Source organism: Phoenix dactylifera, chromosome 15 (genome assembly GCF_009389715.1).
Source record: "Phoenix dactylifera cultivar Barhee BC4 chromosome 15, palm_55x_up_171113_PBpolish2nd_filt_p, whole genome shotgun sequence".
NCBI lineage: Eukaryota > Viridiplantae > Streptophyta > Magnoliopsida > Arecales > Arecaceae > Phoenix > Phoenix dactylifera.
The window spans coordinates 8733962-8755654 of NC_052406.1; the positions used below are offsets into that span (position 1 = coordinate 8733962).

At 38.2% G+C, this 21693-nt stretch overlaps 1 long non-coding RNA gene and 1 pseudogene across 2 annotated transcripts; one reads left to right on the forward strand and one right to left on the reverse strand.

The window, feature by feature from the left end:
• The first annotated feature begins 3871 nt into the window (after positions 1 to 3871).
• On the forward strand, positions 3872 to 7085 carry LOC113463231. Of its 2 annotated transcripts, none has more exons than XR_003387105.2 (2): positions 3872 to 4733; positions 5774 to 7085. It is a non-coding gene; the product is annotated as an uncharacterized LOC113463231 (long non-coding RNA). The 2 variants fall into 2 exon arrangements; XR_005515170.1 differs by having other exon boundaries at positions 3872 to 4033.
• An 11630-nt stretch (positions 7086 to 18715) lies between these two features.
• Positions 18716 to 20316, reverse strand: LOC103714856 (annotated as a pseudogene).
• Positions 20317 to 21693: the final 1377 nt, after the last annotated feature.

The following is a 21693-nucleotide window of genomic DNA, read 5'->3' on the forward strand; positions in this document are numbered from 1 at the left end:
TAAATAGAAAGAATTTTCTCATCGCATTCTAATCAAAACCAATTTTTGAGAAAGAAAACATTTCTTGTTTTCTTGTAATAAGTTATCAGGTAGCTTTGAAGATTACGGTGCGTTCGTTGGTGGATATATATATATATATATATATATATATATATATATATATATATATTTCCCAACCTAGCATCCTTTTTTATTTTTTATATCCAATCGAGTAGATATGGGTCTGAATTGGCTCTATTTACTAGTCTAGATCTTATAAAAGTTTGTATCTAAGATGGTTTCTGATCTTGGAGTGCAGCAGAGACCACCTATCTGTTCATTTGCGGGCAGTTCATATCGGCAGTAACTAAAATTTATGGGCAATAGTTTAGGATCCTTTTATTAGTATCTTTTTTTTTTTTTAAGGGTAGTTTTTTTATTAGTATCTTAAAGACCCATAGTTAGTGGAAGCTGAGAATTTCTTTTCTTTTTCCTTCTTCCTTTGGGTTAAAGTGGGAAGCTCAGAAATATGGAGTCAAGTCCTGTCCTCAAATAAATGCTCCTTATTAATTGATTGGCTAACATCAAGTATGAACGCAATTAGTTACCGCCAGGTGGACTGAAGAGACTTCCCTTCACAGTTCACGGCTCACAGTTCGCACCCTTTAAATGCCATGCACATGAAAACAGAGCATATCTGAAAAAAAAGTATGGCAAACGGCAACTCCTGGTCTCCAAAAGAGTAAAAAAAACAGGACTTTTTGCTAACCATTACCCAACTATTTTTTTGACCCGCCATAAACTCAGGATTAAACTTTCATCATGGCATAATTAATATTACTCTAGGAATCTTTAACACAAGCCCTCATCACCTGTTAACTTACTGCGAATAGCCATCTCATTAGCTCTGAGGTTTTTCCAGTTTCATGACCCACAGATCCTACCTTGGATCTCTCTACCCACATGGTCTGGAAAAATAGAATTCAGTGATCTTTAACTAGAACAGAACTCATCTATAGCTAATTCTCACAGAGCCATTTGAATACTTCATGAAACCGAGCCCCAACTACTTAAACTATAAATTTATTACAATGGGATGGTGGAGGGAGAGTAGTCTGCACTCCAGACTGCGACAGCATTTGATCGGATTTGGTAAGGCAAAATGGGCAACCATCCCTTGGATAAGCTCAGCTAGAAGACGGTTAGCGAGTCCAATGGAGCATCCAAGGGCCTGAGGCAGCTGCCCAAATGAGTCAAAAAGTTTGGTTAGGTGTTGGTGATGAGCAAGTACTTGGTCATCCCAGTCCCTTCGGTGAAGGCAAAAGAGATGAAAGAGAGTCAAGAGTCTAACAGTGTCTTTAATGGTTTTGGTGGCAGGTGAAGGATTTATTGAAGAAAAGAGTATAACTACAGCATGATCTATCAACTTCTCCCACCTAATTAGAGAGTGATATAACAAGGGAAGAAGATTAGTACACTTTAAATGCGGATTGATGGGAGGCAAAATGGATCGTTATATTTTGGGCATGAAGTCAACAAATTCTGGCCGAGCCGACCTCAAAAGGCCGATCTCGTCATCCACATATTGCGGCTATGCCCTGCAGCAACCTCACCGCACCATACTTTGCTTGCTAGTCATGCCACGATATATCAATCAGTGACCATGCCCTACCACATCTACCAACGCCTTACCGTTCACAAGAACGGCCTACGCCGTGCGCTTCAAGCAAGCTCTAACTGCGCGTCATCTGGCTAAAAGCTATCTCCTCCCATGATGAGGACGGATCATACCTCCATTACCTGGGCACCTCTACGGGGACTATAAATAACCCCACCAGGTAACGCCTAAGGGACTTTTTGACCAACTAAGATCTACTCTAACTTGAGCATCGGAAGGCCCTCACCAAAACCACCGGTGAGGCTTTGTGCAGGTAAGTCGTCGTACGAAAAGTGTCCTTCCTTCTTTCGTTCCGGCCGGCAGCTCTCCTAACTCCTCCGGCATGGTCACCTACTCACCCTTGGGCCAAATTTGAACCAGAACATGAATCAAATAATTTAATATCAAAATCATACCTTGTTGAGAAGATAATGCGGAATATCTGCTTAAATCATCGAGGCCAATGAGTGACCCTCCTCTTGTTATTTTAATGCTCTCCAATGTTTATTCACTCCATCTAGAAAAGATTTTACGAGTTGTTGAGGAATCCAGGATATATTTTAAGGACATAATATTAAAGAATAAGCTGAACTAAAAGGATAGATCGTTAGTGGGAGATTGAATATTTCGGTTAGAATAGGATCTGGAAACAATGTTTTCCATTCAAAATAGGAAAATAATCTTTATAAAATGATGGAAGAGAGATTGTACAACTACCGAATTTAGATTAAATAAAATGGGAAAACTTCAGATGGCAGAGGAATATATGATAAGTGACAGTTTAGACCACCTAGAAATTTTGATTTCGTTGCATGTACGAGCTAATCTAGACTAGAACCTTTCATATTGCTTGATTTTGGATATTTGTTATGGAGCAGGGTTGAAACAGGAAAGGTAATATGCTAGCTTGAAAAATCTGCAAAAAGACAACATGATCAAAAAAAAATTATCGCTTGATGAGTATTTATAGAAAATTACATCATAAATTACGCTAATTTTGTAACTATGGCTGCGAGAACCAGGCCCAATTGAACCCGTTTTCAACTAAAGTTGGCTGGCCCAACCGACTTATACTAAAAAATAAAAAAAAAAAGGTGATAGGGGCAAAATGGATCGTCCAGCCCATAAGAAAAGGGTCACCCAATTTCGGCCCAATAGATACCAACGCCGACCAGACGTGTTCTCGGTTCGGCCCAGAATCAGTCTGACCTCGGACTCCACCGAAAGCTCCTCCAACCTTAGATATTCGGCGACTCGCCCGACCAAGTTCGGAGCGCCTCCTATATTTGCCAACTTGCCGACCAAATTCGGGGCGCCTCCTGTATTCGCCGACTCGCCCCGACCGAGTTCGGGACGCCCTCTCTAGTAATACGCCCCGACCCTTGAGCTGGGGGTGCTCTACCGAGCACATCTCGGAATCCGGGATGCAAGGCTGGCCTTAGCACCCGTCTAGACGACCTCGCCAAATGTCTGAAACGATCTCTCGACGAGCTCGACCACACCAATAGCTGCCCGCGCCCATGTGCATACCTACACCCTCCTACGTGGCCATACATTGTGACGCCACCGCACCGTGCCTCGCCTACTGACCCACGACAGCCAAGGACTGCGCTATGCTACTCCAGCCATACTCTGCCACGGCCGTCAACGCCTTACGGTTCCTAAGAACGGACTCCACCGTGCGCTACAAGCAAGCTCTGGCTGCGCACCACTCCCACTCATGATGGGAACGGGCCATACCCAGCTATGACTGTTAACGCCTTACCATTCCTAAGAACGGACTCCACCGTATGCCACAATTAAGCTCTGACTGCACGTCACTCCCACTCATAATCGGAACGGGCAATACCTCCGCTGCCTAAGCGCTCCTATCGGAACTATAAAGAACCTCAATAGATAACGCCTAAGGGACTTTTGGCTGGACCAACTAGACCTCACTCTAACTTGATCGTCGGAGGGTCCTCACTGAAAATACCGGTGAGGCTTTGTGCAGGTACATTGCCGACCGCGGGAGGTAGCCTTTATCCTTTTCCTCCACATTTCGGCGGCTTCGCCGTCTCCTCTGGCGTGGTCACCATCAGGCCAGATGTGAACCACAACAAGAGGAAAGAGAGGGAGGGGGCTTAGCATTAGAACAGATAATCGCAATCGGCAAGCCCAAGTGACTTCTATCTAAAAATTTAAGAAGAAGAAGAAGAAGATGAGGGGGAGGGGGATGGGGAGGGGGAGGGGGGGTTTAGCATTAGAACAAATGACGCAATCGTGATCTTCTGGGCCATGCCTTCGCTAATTGGATAAGACCACGATAACCACGGCATTGGAGGCCTAGGCGGAATGGCTGCCGGCTATTGGGGCTACTCCACACTGACGAATGGCCAGCCTTATCCCTTCGTTGAGGTGGGTTTATCTCTTCCAAAACCTTTTCTTTAAATCCGCTTCACCCCCTCCGGATGATCTACCACTGAGCTCCGCTGGCCAAAACCCCATTCTTCCCTTGCAAAACCCCTCTTTCTTTGTTCCCATGTTTCGAGTTCCATTATCTTTCTTCTCGCTAGAATCTGCTGTCGTTGCCTAAGATTCGTCAGCCTCTGCCTACACCTGTGAGCTCCTTCCCTCACCCATTTCCATTCTTACTAAAGCTGAGCTGATTCTTCCGATTTTCAGCTGAGCCGATTGCCATATTCCGCCATTTCTTCTTCGTGTTCGACCCATTCCCACCGGCGAACACTATCGTCGCACGCCGCTGACTAGTCATAGAGCCACAACTGCCACGAAGTGGCCACCATGAACCCTCCCCCTCCCTCTCCTCTTCCCTCTCTTCTTCCTTCCCTCCGTTTTCATCATTATCTTCTAATTTCTTTTCTTTTCTTCCTATTTTTTCTTCATTTATTGTTTTCATAAATCCTCTTCTTCTCTCTCTTCCCTTTGATATTTTCTTTGACTGCAGACCAGTTACGAGCTTTCCCCGATTTTCTCTCTATTCTCTTTATTTAGTTTAATTTTCTTTTTAATTGTAAAATTAGATCTAATCCAAGAATCTTAATATGATCATGTGGAAATCAGGATCCATGATTGAGACCAATTCCTTCACATTTAGGTAATCACGAACTTCATCTCATTGTGAAATACTTGTGTTAGTGTTAAGTTGTAATTCGTTGTTAGATCCAAGGGATGGTGGAGACCCCTAGATGTTAGGCTAGATTTGGTGGTCTGAATGTAGACTGAACTCTATTATGGGACATTTCCAGTTATATGGTGCCCTATGGAAGTCTAATAAGACACTTAAGTATTTTAGATTTTTTTATGACTTTTTTAATTGGTGAATTTCAAGAGATTGTAAACCAGAAACTATAAATTATCTTCATCTCTAGTGTTTAATTATGTATATAATCTGATCTACATTATTTTAAAATAAATTATGTTATGTTAAATTATTTAACATATGTGCTCTGCATGAAAATGATTTGTAAAATATTGGATCAGGTATAATATAATTTACTTGGGCATAAATTGTATTCTATTATATCGATAAATGCGTTGATATTGTATATGTTATGTAATGATTTTACTACTCTCTAGTCCAACTATGAGCATGAGGACTCAGGATCAAGTCTCCTTTCGAACCTTCAGTGGGGCAATAATTGGTGCATTCCGACTGATGACATGTTGTAATCAGAAGCTATTTTTTTTTGGGCCTAACTGATCGAGGTTGGACGTCGGCACGTACTGATGGAAGCATTTTTTTTTTTCCGTATAATTGCAAAGCTGGTTATCTTCCGAGCCTCCAATGGGACAATTGCTAGTGCATGACCGATGGATGATATATTGTAGTCAGGATCTAGTCTCTTTTGAAGCTTGCCATAGGCCAATCATGGCCATAGTCGTAAGACTAGGAGAGTGAGAGTGGATGGTTCATCCATATTTATTTTGAAATTTTTTTTTGGCTATATGCATTATATATCTCAAAATCTATGTTGATAAATATGATATGTTTCATATATTCATTAGCATAGTTTTATTATGAAAAATCATGCAAACTGAAAATTTATTTTCTTATACAATATATTTGATCTAACTAGAGGTTTTGATAGCTTACTGGGCCATAAAGCTCATTATTTCTCTTCTATTTTTTTTCAGATCCAGAAGAATAAATCAAGATTTGGATCACGTAGTAAGGAGCTTAAATTCTAGAAAACATCAGATTAACTTTCTTTAAATAAATTGATTGGACATTTATATTATATTTATTTATTATTATTAGCGATTGTGGGCTATTTTTTTTTGAATAATAGCATTAGATTAATTGTTTTTACTACCACTCAAGTTGGGAATAATGTACATATATATATGAAAAAGACTGGCCTTCCTATTCTATGGGGTTAAACTCTATGGATGTGTGGACGTCTATCACATGCTCGGCTTGAGCTATCAAATTAGGGCGTGACAACGACTAGCATAATTTTCATAAAACAAAATTATAAAGATACAAGCATGCTAAAATGTGAAATGGAATAAAAAAGAGAAAATCAAGCAACTAACAATATGAAATAGTGCAACTAGAGGTGCTAAATGTTCTCAATATTATTAATTCCACCCATTTTATTGGCTAGTTTTACGTACTCGGATAAAAATTAAACATTTGATGGATGCGGAAGTGGACACAAAATTAGCACCAACCCACTTTCAGTCTGCTATGGTGAAAATGAAAAGATAAAACATTTTGGATGAAATATCCCTTCCGAACAATCCTAACCAGCATTTATTTAGCTTTAAGAACAAGGGCTTAAGGTAATTTTGTTGAGAGAAAAGGGTTCAAGGTAATTTATGGATGATTATGTATCATATATCGCATGGTTTGTTGAATGCCTGAAGTTCATATCATTTGAAATATTAGCATAGTAAAACAATATATAAGTCTTCCCTACATATGTTAATATATGCATTTCTAGAATAGATGCATGTATATACAAGTGTATGCATGTGTGCGCTCCTGCAGTGTCAATACTCGAAAACAATTCAGGTATATTTATAATAAATCCCTTATTAAGTTCTTTTATACTTTTCTCCGTGAGACTTGCAGGAGTGCCTCAACTGATGCTAAGACCTTACAGAAACCATGCTAAGTAACCACAGTTTGGCGGAAGTAGCATATATGATGGTTCTATCATCAACCATTCAAGGACTCAAAATACATAGCTGTCGACAACCTCGCAAATTGGTATCCACCCGTCCAAAATGGATGATTGCTTTCTAGCAGTAGATTACACTGATTAAAGAGTTGTCAGAGCTATCAAGCAATTTAATTTTAAAACAATTCCATTTTTCATTCTTCTTTGTCATACCTGTCGGTACCGTACCGAGCGTCCTATACCATACCAGTACTGAATCAGCATGTAGTCTTGTACTATACCAACATTCGATACATCTTATTGTCTCGTATTGTGCCGCATACCGATATTGTAATAGGATGAGATCAGTACGAGATCTGATATCGAGATGGTGAACCTTATCAGAAACAATAACAAACTATATGAATGTAACACACCATGTCGGACTCCATGATGAGGCATTTCCTCTAGTTGGTCCCAATCTCATCTACACTGATCTCAATCCACAAGTCAGGTCTTCCCAACTCAGAAACAAAAGTGGCATACAAGAAGATACTTAATGTGACAAGAACATTCTCCATTTGGACCCATGGCATCTAGATGCCATTCTTGTCAATCTGGTTGTCTGCCAAGTTCGTAGGTCTGCATAACCCAAGGTTTTGGTGGGCACTAAATGAACAATGAATTTGTCTTGCCAAAGAAATACCACCATTGAGATGATGGAAAATTTTCCATTGGCTATACTTCATGAGCATCTGACAAAAAAAAAGTTGCCATGAATCCCATGTGGCCTCATAAAGTCAGACCATGTGCAGTTGTTTATTGCATAACTACACCGCAGGAAAAAAACCCTGTTTAACTATGGAAATGATAAATGTCTGTAAACTCCTGCACAAGGAGTGGTAAATTTCTTTTCCCTTTCTATAGCGCTAATCTGCAAAGCATTTCTGAGAAAAAAAATTGCATGCCTCTACTTCTCTCTTAATGTGATATATGAGTAGCAAGTATGAGACATTGCTATTTGTAAAAAAATATGAAATATATAAATAAATTTACCTCATTTTATCAGCTTAAGTTTTTGGAACAAGTGGTGATTTCAATATGGTATCAGAGTAGATGGTCATGATGGAGCTTCGATACAGAGAAGTGCTAGTATTGGATAGGGCAAGATGAGTTGAATGTAACAATTAGAAAAAGCTGGATATGCATCGTATCCATGGGAACAAGTTTAAAAACATATGGACACACTTACACAAAAAAAGAGATAGTCAAAACCAAAAAGAACCCAAGTCAATGATAGAATACTGTATTTATCAAAATCCTTTTTACGAACCTGCCCAGAAATTTTAGCATGAGTATAACTGCTCTTGCGTTGTATTGGTTGATTAGAAATAATAAAAACTAGAAGGATTTTTAATAAGAGTGATGATGCCTGGGAGGCAGCCTGAAAAGGTATACTACCTTTTGGAGCTATTGGAAGAGAGAATGATCGATAGGGAAACTAGTCTAAAGGCATGCAAATTTTTCTGGTCCCGATGATAAGAAATGCAGTGGTGTGCATTTCATTCTTATCTGTCCTTTAGAGCAGTTTTATTTCTTCTTTGGTTTTGGTTCGACTCCATTTTGGTACCTTAGCTCTTCTCCAACCCTTTGAAAAGGGAATACTGTGCCTTCGTTCTGAGGTGGGACATCTATGTCCTCAAACTTTACTGCCTCCTTGATTCAGTGATTATCAGAATTATAGGTAGTGAGTACACGCTCTGACTGTAGATTATCAAGATTAAGGCGACAGAGTTCAATGCCAGCACACAAGTCTAAAGTAATACAAGAAGAACATATAGGAGGAAGATGACAGTTTAGAGAAAGAACATATGCAGAGTTGTATAGAGTTGCATGTTCATACAATGCTAGCGATTCTGTTCCTCTTCATTAAATGGATCGAATTTATAAGAAAGACTCCTTGTGTGCCCTCCAAATGCGGACATGGAAAAATTGGATGGAGCCTTCTTAATTTATGATAGTTGAATGAGGATAATGGGTACGGTTTAGGCAGACATAGCATAGCCTCACTTTTGGAAGTATTTTGTTTAGCAAATTCCCTATTTTAGTTTTGTTTGAGTTGGGTATGGAGATAAAGAATCTTAATGTTGAGAGCAGATTTTCACAGAAAATTACTGATTTCCACTTTGCAACATCTAAGGTGAAACAAACTTGATGCCTCATTCTGGTGCATAATTAAAATTGTTCATCTATTGATTTTAAATGGCAGGCTGCAACTATTGGGCAGTTCGAATATATCCTAATTCTGTGCTATCCATTTGGATCGTTAGTCTTGAATTATTAGGAAAATGTGTAGTACAGACAAGACATGCAGATATATATACATGCACATGTGCATTACCACATGCATTTAGATATCAATTCATAAGCACAGATATGCATATGCAACCCTCAATAATCACCACATGTACACAAAGATACAAAATCGAACAATATCGGATTTTAAACTCAACTAAGCCTCAATCTTAAACTAGTTGGGGACAGATGCACGAATCCTTTTCCTCCATTCTGTTTTAATTAGGGCCACAAAATCTAACAATACTGGATTTTATTAGCGTAAAACTGAAATGCATCTTACCAGCTTTTCAATGTAAAAAGATTATGCTCTTATTTAGAAATCTCCCTTTAAATTCTGATCTGATTTGGTTTGGTGTCAGCAAACATATTGAACAACTTATATCAAATCTATTATGCAGGAGACTGCACTGATATTCCATTCTAAGGCACATCAGAACACATTAAGGATGAAGGAGAGCTTGTTCTAACCTCTTAAGTCTCTAATTATGAGAATGTCAACATGCTATATAAATGTACAATCCACTATAGTCTACATACTGCTGCTTGTTTGAGGCCTGATATATAGCTCAGCCTGGCATCCATCTCAGTGCCCAGCCCACAGCACATGCTACAAGCTCAGTTTACACCAAAAAAAAGAGAAGAAAGCTATACAAACCAAGCGCAAGATAGAGAATTGTGTCACTCTAGGAGTTGTTCTCTTTGTATTTGGTGATGCAAATTTCAAGGGTCATACTTGGACGAAAAGGATTCCTCCTCATGTATTGGATGCTGGTAGCTTAACATATTAACCCTTGTGACAGGCTCTACATAGAAAATGAGATATATTGAAAGCCCTCTAATTGTAAGGGTTGGTCTCACCCTGCAATCCCTCCTAACTGCCAATCCTTCCTTTTCATTTGCTCCATGGATAGCAAGAACTGCACTCTGTTAAGGTCTTTGCCTTTGGTGTTCCCACGAGTATTGCTAAGCTTGACACTTCATTTAGCATAGGTCAGAAGAGCTTCATCCCAGCTATTGTTACTGGTAGACATTATTTATGAATCCCACTAGGGACTTTGCAGATAAGTGGACTCAGAGGACCCTTAAGAATGCAACTTTTCATCAGCTCCTTATTGTTAATATGCATAACAAATTGATTTTTGAGGTTCACAGATACAGAGTTAATTTCAAAGAGCCAGATTTGATCAGTGCAAGGACAGAAATGTATGTCAACCCTGGATAAAGTACGATTATCTCATGTGGAAATCTCCACTAATATGACAAATGAAGCCAGTTTGTGATGGTGGATTAGTTGTAACAGTAGTAGTGGATTCTGTAGGAGCCTGTTCAAAATTATCAGGGGTGGATACCATTAACAAAATGGATCTGACATTAAAGGTCTTTATGTTTGCCTATTTGAGTTCTGATATTCACAGAGGTTATTCAATAGGATTAGTTGTCAAGCTAATGGTACCAAGAGTCCTGAAAGCATCCTGATATTTTTTATTGAGGTTGAGCGCAAACTTCTAGTCATGATGTCTTTATGTGTCATGTTCTTCTTCGAACCAATGATCTCCGCCTAGCCAATAACATCGCTGTGAGAACCTTTATTTGTTAACATTGCCCTACCAAGACATCAAACCTATCTGACCATTGAACCAATTACAATATTTTACAAATGTAAAAGATTACAGCAAAGTAAATAGGACAACACATAAGTTTGATAAAATTTGTTTTCTTTTCTTTCTGTTTTTAAGCAAAAGACAGTTAACCCATCAAAATTCATTAAGAAAAAATTTCAAATTGAGGATGCAGAATAAAGAGAGCACCTGGGAGCAAAGACTGATTTGGGATAACATGTAAAGCATGCAAGAGATATAAGAAAGGAATGGCAACTTGCATAATTTCAAAGTTGTTCTGCAAAGTATCAGGAATGCACTATGACAAGTATGGATGTATTGCTGCAAAACAAACAGAATATATTAGACTTAATCAAGATGGTAAGACTTCTTTTTAACATAAGATTACTAACCTCAAGTGGATTCAATCTTTATAAGAATCATATAGCTCTTCTACGTCCATCTCAGAATCATCTGCAAGGGAAGAATCATCAATGGTACCATCGGTCTCATCATCCTCAATGTCGGTATTTTGATTAACATGGTCACCACGAAATAGATCATCCTCAATGTCAGGGAACTCATTAAAACTCCGAAAACCTAAAGTTTTTTTTTTTTAAAAAAAAGGAACAAAATGGTAAGCATGCATGATAGCACTATTATTGATTATTGAGAGCTGATGGGCTGTTATGAGTAAGCAATATTTATAAATGTTTATTGCTTGATATATGCGCATTAATGTTTAATTTCTTTATTGCATTTAAATTATTATTTTTTTTAAATGCTTGAAATTATCTATGGGCCTCTATTTTTTCTTTGGTCATCAAGAACCTCGTAGCATGTTCGGCTGCTTTCCTTGAATGCTTTTTCATTAGCCCAGCCTCTTCTTCCACAAGGTCCTCGGCTTCCTTCATTAGCCCACACAATATCACTCCCTTCTTGGCCCTGTACAGCTCAAACAGCTTTCGAGACTAGCAGATAAAGTCTGCGACCTTATGTGGCTTGCTCGGATTAATCTGCCTGCAGATATCACTTGTTCAGGTTCTTTCTTCAATATCTCCATTGCAACTAACGCTTTAGAAGTAACCTTCCACCACTCGGTGGCTATCTGGACATCATGCACCCTCTTCTTCTTGCTATGGTCTTGCACCCTTCTACTCTTCATTATTGAGCACTTTTGTGAGGCCAAGAAGAACCAATCAGAAGACCGATGCTTTCTCTCATCATGTTACGAGCAGGAATCAGAAACCCTGTATTGATTTTGTTAGATAACTCTAGTAAACCAAAATCCTGAGTACCTGTCATTCTAGCTCCAGGCCAGTCCTCTGTGCTGCTTTTCCTGAAACTATTAATCATTTATTCCTCTCATATCGTTACACCACTTTTATTTGGAGTGAGATGCTCCAACGTCTCTTATTCCCTGCTTTGCCTTCCTCAATGGCATCCTTACGGTCAACTTAGGGATCATCATTGAGAAACCATGACCTCCTTCTGCACGGTATAGCTTGGTCACCATTGTCTGTCGGTGCCTCCAGAAGGAAGAAAACAACAGAATATTTGGATGTTCTCCGACAGCATCTCTATATTTGTACTTTATTTTTTTAGACAAAATTACAGTGACATCCTTCCAATTTTTCACGATTTGCACTTCCACCCTAAACATTCTAATTTTTCAGTCATACCTCAAAACTTAGGTGTAGGTTGCAATGTGGCCCGCCCACCTATCTCTTGCAAGGATCCATAAACATGTGATTATCACATGCGATAAGTTTAGACACAAAATTCCATCAATACCTTTGTCAGCTAGATTATAAAAGGAGTTAAGTTTTGATGGTAACGAAATTTCAAGAGTACATTAGTCATTTCTCACTTACAGTTAACAGTGATAGAGCTCGGATGGACATATGGGCCCTATTGCAACTAATTTTTAACTTTTGAGGTCTAATCAAAAATTGAAATATTTGAGATGTAAGGGCAAATCGTAATAAATTAAAGGGGTGTCCATTTTAGCAAAAAAATATATTTATAAAATTTGTTTTCTATTCAGAATTATTTTTTTTATTCTCACGCAAACTATTCAGCGGAGCAAATGTTACGCAATAGGCCGCAAAGAAATCCAACCCAGATAGAATCCAATCCAAAAGTATTCCCCCGCCCCAACCTTCCAATCTTTGCCTCCCCTTACGTCAAATTATCTATTATTACCCATATTGACGTAGATAGATAGACAGAGAGATAGGCATCACTTACATCCAAAAAAAAGACATTCCCACCAGTACTTATACGGCCACCCCCGCCACCAAACTAAAACCAAGTGCTCGCATTCCCCAACTTGTCCTATATATAGGAGACGAATTACATTCTTAGAGCAGTGTATATCATACGCCTCAATCCAGAAAAGTACTTTTTAATTTTTGATTTTATTTTAGTAGATTATTCATTTATAGTACTTCTATAGAATAAAGATATAGCAATTTCTAGACAAAATATTTCCAACAGTCTAGAAACGTGTTCTTGATTACACTAGAAATTACTATATGATTGTTTATCAAATTTAGTTCAATTGCATAGGACTAAATTTTGATTTTAATTATATAGAATTAAAAAGCTATAAAAGTTTTTTTTTCTTACAAAAATCAGTTCTTTTAGCAAGTCATATTGTTTTAAAATTATGCAAACAGGTTTATGCAACTTTAAAAATCGTACAAATTCTTTTGAGCCTAATTTTTAAAATTTTAGCAGAATTTTTTGCATCTTTAAAAACAGTGCAGAAATTTTTTTGCAGATTAAAAATCTATGTAGAAAATTACTGTAGCTTTAAAATCTATACAGATTTTCTATAGCTTTATATTCTCTGTGATCTATTTTCTTTAATTTTTAATTCTGTGTAGAATTTTCTGCATCTTTAAAATCTATACATAAAACTCTTATACTTTGAAAAGTTGTGCAAGAATTATTGTTGCTTTAAAAACTGTGCATGTTTTAGCTGTTCTCAAATTACATACTGTTGCTTTGAAAAATGTATAGAAATTACAAAGTTACATTACTTGTTATATTTCTTAGTGTAGTTATTTAATTTTATTGATATTATTGCACTTTATTATATTTATTTCAAAATCTAGAATCTAACTCAAAATCTTATGAATCAAAAGAGTACTAATAAAAAGGTGAACTGGCATATTCAGATTCATCATAATTTTGTATGACAACTCAAAAAGAGTAATGTTTATTTTTTGAAATTTATCAAGTTTAAGAAAAACTTAGCAGACCATTTAACCAGAGGATTGTCTAGGAGTAGAGTCCTAGAATCATCGAGGGAGATGTGGCTTAAGTCCACTATTTGGTCACCGATAGTGGATACCCAATCTCTATGATTGAAGATTCCATGAAGGGCAATCAATATGGTAGAAATAAAACTGATTAAGTGATCGTGTCAGAGCACATCTTTCGGAGTATATCTCCTTCCATCCTTATTATGAGTGCCCTTATCAATGACAAAAATATATACCGGAAATATTGAGTTATACTCTTAATGAGTCCAAGATAGAAAATCTGTAGGGTATTAAGTCACAAATATCCTTGGAGGACTTATCTATGAGGAAATTGTCGTATAGGCCACGACTAGGGGTTTGGGCTCACCCTAATAAAATTCTATTGAAAAATTAAGTATTAAACACAAAGCCTTTGAATGGCGCTAACTGCATAAAGACCCAATTGATCCATATTATATGTATGATAAATAGAAGTCTGAGTCAAAGGACCTAGTTCAAGGTCTAATCTACAATGGTTCCTTCAGATAGATACTATCAACACTAAGTGAGGTTCAAATCTACGAGATACCTCACCCATTACACAATATGGTTGCTTAGATTTTCTTCTATATATTTTTTCTAAATTTAAATATTTTGTGGGGGATTATTGGAGTTTTAACTGTTGGATCAAGCGCTTACCATCATACCAAAAGCAATTGCTGTTAGTAGAGGTGCAACTTTATTTTCTTAAGCCGAGGCTGACCGCCGCAGGGTACCCCCATGGCTATCAACGGCAAAGCATAGCCCCGTACTAAGCGACAAGTGGGCAGGAGGGGCTTCGCAATGCGCCCCCATAAGCTCATCGGCAGACTAGGCTGTCAAGCACCGATGCCACCATGTAGCCCCCACGTGGCAACGAACCCCTACGGGGGCTTGGAAAAATCCCGACAATCCTTCCCAAGCGACACCCTGGGGGTTCGAACCTACAACCTCGCTCTGATACCACTTGTTGGATCAAGCGCTTACCACCATACCAAAAACAATTGCTGTTAGTAGATGCGTAACTTTATTTCTTTAAGCCGAGGCTGACCACCGCAGGGCACCCCCCACGGCTATCAACGGCAGAGCAGAGCTCCATACTAAGCGACAAGTGGGCAGGAGGGGCTTTGCAATGCGCCCTCATGAGCGCATCGACAAGCTGGGCTGTCAAGTACCGATGCTACCATGTGGCCCCCATAAGCCACACGTGGCAGCGAACCCCTAAAGGGGGCTTGAAAAAAATCCCAATATTAACTTTTTTTAAAAAAATAATTTTAAAAAATAAATATACTAGCTTTATTCTCTAAATTTTAGTCTGAATATAGCAATTTTTATTTTTATTTTTATTTTTTTCGGTACAATGGTGCTTCACACACAATGGGAATCGGTCCGGCTCGAAAGATCAAAAGGATAAAAGAATACAAAGACCAAGAAAACAAGATGCAGTTGTTCTAAATAAAATTTTTAGAATGCTTAGCCGTAAATGCTACCCAGTCAATCATATTGTTTGTCTTTCTGTAAGTATGGGCGGCCAGTGAGAGAAGCACTCGGCAAATTTTATCGATATTTGGAGTTGGCTTCAAATTTTCAACCTCAACGTGTCCAGAGAAACGTCGGTGCATGGGTCTCAGATTGATTTTTCTTTTTTCTTTTTTCCGTCGTACTCGAGACTCGCTGTTGACGGAGAAACGTGGGTAATTCCCATAGGATCATCAGCTAGCATCCAACGGCCTCCATGCACGTCCTCACCGTCCCCGTCCGAAATTTCCAATCTTCCGTCCCACACCGCAAATTTGAAGGCAGGCGAATTCAGTGGATGACACCGCGTGTACATTCCCACTAGGACCCACATGGTGTTACTTTTCCTCATGACATACGTTCCTGGATTCCAAATTCCACTTTACTTGAAACTAATATCCCGCACCACATTAAAATAAATATCTTCCTATAATTAGGACGATAATGGGTTTTGGATCAATAATTCAATCTATACCCGGTTCATTTAGTTAGTGGATTTGATCTGAATCCGAACATCACATGGGCTATAGCTGATATTTTGAGTCTACATAGGGCAAGAATAGTTGGATCTTGGGTCTAATTCAAACCCATAACTGAAATTATTGGGTATGGATCTAGAGGCGAATCCGATCCATTGGTGGATATCTAGAGTTCTGAGTCAGCTCCAGCTCACAATAATCATATAATATTAGTCCCGTGCCGCCCTGAAAAGAACAGCCTCGGCGGATTTAGTGAAAGAATCGCTTTCAGATAGAGCTGTCTGGCCTTTTATATAATAAAGCATATTTATTATGTTTGCTTGCTTTGGGCTAGTTGGTATTTATTGGTGTAATGCGAGAATGACAACCTTGATCTTATAACAATTAAACCATTAATGGAGTTGCTTAGAGGGACTAAATCCTTGAGGAAATCTCTAATGAAGGTGATTGATCTCTTTTTTTGTTCTCCTTTAGCATCGTGGGGATTATTTATTTATTTATTTATTGCTCGGGTGAGTTCATGCTTCACTGGTTTGGCGATGAGAAGGACAGTACCTAACGTGCAGCTGACTCTGGGAACAAAGACTGCTATTTACCTGGAGAGGACTTAAAACAAAGAAGGAAGCATTGAGGTCCACATACTTCTTGAGAAAGATTCGGCTACGATGATCGGATGGATTTAGAGTTGGAGACATGTAGCTAGTGGGATACGGCTGCTCCACAATATCCACTATATTCTAGGCGAGTGCGCTTTCCATTGGACTATACATATCTATAGAAAGGCAAACAGCGCTACAGACTCGATGGCGTCTTATACGGCCTATCACTCTTGAAGGTTTATTTGAGAGAATCACGCATCCATCCTTTCTCTCTTGCACTCCGTACTTTTTTCTAATCTTATGGACTACACCCATGCACACAGTGTGTGAGTCCCTATTATACCAAAAAAAAAAAAAAAGAAAAGAAAGAAAGAAAAGAAAGAAATGGTGAGGTCCGCATCACAAAAAAAAAAAGAACATAAGATCAGATCAATTAACACAAGATCAGGTGGAGCAAATAAAGATAAGGGATTTCAAGTGCAGAATAGCTTAAGAACTTCCAGCTGCTCCAGGCCCTTTTATAAGATACATTTGATCGAGATTTGGGAATGGGCAGGGAATAAGACCTTTAAGAAATCTCAGAAACTCAGATTTAACCACTTACAAGAACGCATGATAAGGATCAGATTCTATTGGTTATTTAAATGCCAGCACCAAACTATTAAAAAGGGGGAGAGGTGATCTTCACCAACAATTTTTCTTTACACTTGATCATTAATTATTAGATGATCTACCATATTGAAGAACAAAAATCATACAGGGTGGCACTCCTTTTTTTTAATCATGGAATTGATGACTCGAAGAAGTCTATGACTTCTAGGTTTTTGTCTTTAAAATTGGTATTAGAAAAAATTATGACAAAATAGAAAACCTATTCCATATTTTTTTCTCTACTTGCTCCGTATGATTTTTGTTTGTATACTAAACTAAAAGGCACAGAAACACAAAAATACATAGAAGGATGCTGCATTTAATTCTGAACAACTCAACCAGGCATCCTTTGCCCAAATGCAACTGCAAGTAATGTATAGATATTTAACTCAACCTCCCACCTCCCTTCAAATCGTAACATGTACTACATTAAACATTTAGAGCTTATAGAGGGTGTTTGATATAGGGTAATGACCCTAGGATTGACGGTGATGTGGATGGAAGCAACAATATCATATGTTTGGTTGCACCATGGTGATCCTAAATGATAGTAATTCTAAGTAGTTTTTCATGAGAGTTCAAATTAAGAATTTAAATGAATTGCATTTTGGCAGTCTTGGTTGATGGCTAACTGTTTAATCCTTCATCTATTTATCTATATAAATTTCAGCAACACGGAGCATGTAAAGGCTTATATATGTAACCTGTTAAATGGGCTCGAGAGCACTCAATTGGTTAGAGAGCTTTTTCCTTGGAACCTTTTGCCATAACAGAATTCATAATTCAATGAGTAACAAGTAAAAGCAAACACACACATATATAAATAGATAAATAGATAGATAGATAAAATATATATAGCGACAACCAACATACTCATAATCCAGCAATCTATTATGAGTATAATATTGGAGCTTTTTGAGCCACAACCTATTGGTTGGTAGTAGGGTCCATAGGCAAATTTCTATTTTGTCATTATCGAAACTATATCGTCTACCACCCAAGAGGCATGGCTCTGAATTATTCATCAAAATTTCCACATAGCAGCCGGCTAAATCATGATTATAAACAAAAAATAGTTATTTTATTCTAAATTCTTATATCTATCTTATTTTAAATATTTTATTTTTGATAAAAGAGATTCATAAATAATAGTCTACAAGAGGAGAGGTAGCCCTCTCTCAAATATTCCTAATTTCGAATCCATCTCAAATATTCCTAATCTCGAATCCACCAAGAGAAGCAAGAGAATATAAGATAATTTGGTCAAACTTTTCTACGATATTTATCCACTAAATAACGGACTCTTAGTTGTCATACTACATATAAACAGAAGACCCGTAGTCTCTGTGAAACAAAAGATCATTAGAAAAGAAAGAAATTTATTTCTAAATTACATAAAGAAAATAGACGCAGTACTTCACTGTATTTCATGGTCTGAAAAATCGAAACGAGTGGAAAATTTCAACATGGCAACCTGATTAAGCTTTCATAACGTGGCTGATCCAAGAGGCATCCTCTGCCGATGCAGCCAATGCTCTCAATCGATTCAGCTCTGGTAGCGCAACATCAGCTAAATCTGGACGATCCATGCGCTGAAGCTCAGCACACTTCAGAGCTAACTGTGCAAGCTTCATTGTATCAGCTCCAAAACGTCATCAACATTATGTGCAAGCCCCATATATTGGTGGTCGTGCAGTGATCAGCTGTAGGAGGATGATTCCAAGGGCATAGATATCAGATTTAACGCCGAGCAATCCGGTCGTCTGGTACTCAGGGTCAATGTAACAAAAAGTTCCAGCTGCAGCAGTCATGCAGTAATATTGAGTAGCGAGCGAGCCTGCAGCAGCAGGAGGAATAAGGCGTGCAAGGCCAACATCTGCAATCTTGATAACAAAGTTCTCATCAAGAAAGATATTGCCAGGCTTGAGATCACGATGAACAAGGGGCTCGGGCTTAGTCTGGTGGCTATTTCTGCTGCAATCTTGAAACGGAGCTTGCCAAGAGAGTGGTGGAGTGCTGTTCGTGCAGAAAAGACTGTCTTCGAGGCTGCCATTGGCCATGCGTTCATACACCAGGTCAGTTTCAGGTCCAATATCTGCCATAGCAAGACATGATTATACAACGCACAGTCAGTCTCAGGTCCAATATCTCCCATAGCAAGACATGATTATACAATCAGATGGCGCCGTAGGGCCTGAAAAAGTTGGTTTCGACCTAAGCGGATCCCAGCTGGCCAACCAAGAAAGTTTTAGAAGAACGGGTTTTAATATATAAAATTGTTAGAGTCTTACCCAACATGAAATGTCCTGAGATCAACCCAACTCAGCATGAACCAATAAACAAACAGGTCGCATGAATGATCAAAAGGCTATCTCGTGGACAATTTGGTTCGGGAATGGGTTGACCAATATGGAACCAAAGAGATGTAAAGTCGTCCTAGATCTATGATAACGAAACGAATGGAACATGATATCAATATCTGATGAGTTTCATGGCTTTCATATGCTGATTAAACATCTAGAAATGGCATGAATCAAAGGTTGAGAAAGAAGAGCAGGATAAATATTTCTACTCTGAGAACCTTGGTGTTTAGCCAGTATTTAATTAACACTTGCTGATACCAATAGACTTTTATAAAGACTGGATCTTTATTGGTGTTGTCCCTTGGTTTCACGCTGCTTTACATGCCACTTATTCAATTGAGACATTGAAACTCTGATGTCCAAGTCATACGTCAAAAACATTTTAAGCTTGTGAACTAGGCTGCGGAACATCGGATTGAAAAAGACTTGAGAAAAGGAAAAGATAGCATGACATTTATGCATACCTCTTGATGAAATTGTTTCATTCCTTGAGTTGGATCAGATTGAAGAATCTTGATTGCAACAACAGTATGATCAAAGTTACATTTGTAAACAGGTCCATATCCACCCTCCCCAATCTTTAAGGCATCTGAAAAATTGTCGGTCGCCTTCTGAATCTCCTCAACAGTATATCTCCTATACCGAACATTTGAATTAAAACTATCTGAAAACTTCATTTGGAACAATGTCTTAGGGTTCTGTTCCTTTTCTGCCATATAAGGTGTCATTCAATTCCCTAGCCAATCTTGTCTCTTCCCTTCTCAGCCCTCCATCTGCCTTGTCGACATAATTTGCCTGTATGCGCAAAAACACCCACTTTATATTGACTGCAGAAAAACAAATTCATAAATGGGAGATCACAAAAACTTTGTGGAAGGGGGAAAAAGAAGGATGAGCATTCATCCACACAAAATAAAAGTTGAATATGCAACTGGTTTCGGGGTCCATCTGATACTAATTATAATTTTTTAATTTGCTTATATAGAGTGTAAAAGGCACATAGGTATGCTAAAGGTTTGTTTGGTCTAGCCTCAATGAAAGAAAAATTAATCTCCATATAAACAAATCACAAGTATTACGAAAACATTGCTTCTGTATACCATATGCCTATCATTTACCCCAGCCATGCTGCATTATCTATGAGTTAAGAACACAAATAACTTAACGTACTGTTTTGCATTATATACCGCTTTACAAGTATCTTCTGACATATCCTTCATCTTCCTCGGTTCAAACTTCCGTCGACTCATCTTATCTTCGATGTCTTCCCGCAAAATATTGATAAGAAATTTTTGTGAAGATTTAGTAGCGTCTGCTAGCATAATCCAAAATAGAGAAATAAGAAAATCAGCATTATAATTCCAATCAATTAGAAAATATCTAAGAATGACGTAGAGAGAGCTCCCCAGAGTATTGTTTGTTCACAACAGTTCCACATGCCAAAGTAAATTTTGTCATGCAGCATTTTCTGCGAAAACTATGTAATCTAGACAAGTAGGTATAGATGGCAAGTGCTTAATTCTGTCTTTAAGAAAATGATGTTGTAGGGAATGTCAAGCCATGTACCATCTTGGCTTGCGGAGGGCTACCAATGTGTGACTAATTTCAAACCAAATATGAGAATAAGTAAATATGATTAAAGACTCATCTTGTTTATTTTAAATATATGATGGCATATTTTTCCCCTTTACATCCTATCCAACTTCTTTAAAAAACCATTTATCTGATAGATAATATTTATTCATTCGGAGAAAGTCTTTATTGATATTTCCAATTGCTCCATCAAAAAAAATTCAAGTTGAAACACGAGGCGATTAGCTTTTACCACGATACTTAATTTGTATTAATTGGACAAACAATGAAAGCTATGAGATACTATTGTCACGCTTTAAATAGGTTTTCTCGTCAAGAAGATCATTGACAAGCCACCTCAGATTTCGTGGATGCATGAAATGAAACAAGAACGGCATGAAGAATGTAGAAGAAAATGAGTAGGACAAAACAAAAGCAGAAGAAAGCAAATGGATCGGAGGATATATCTAATATCCTGTATATCCAGCTAAAACACCAGAGCCTGGTCTCACTAAAAAACG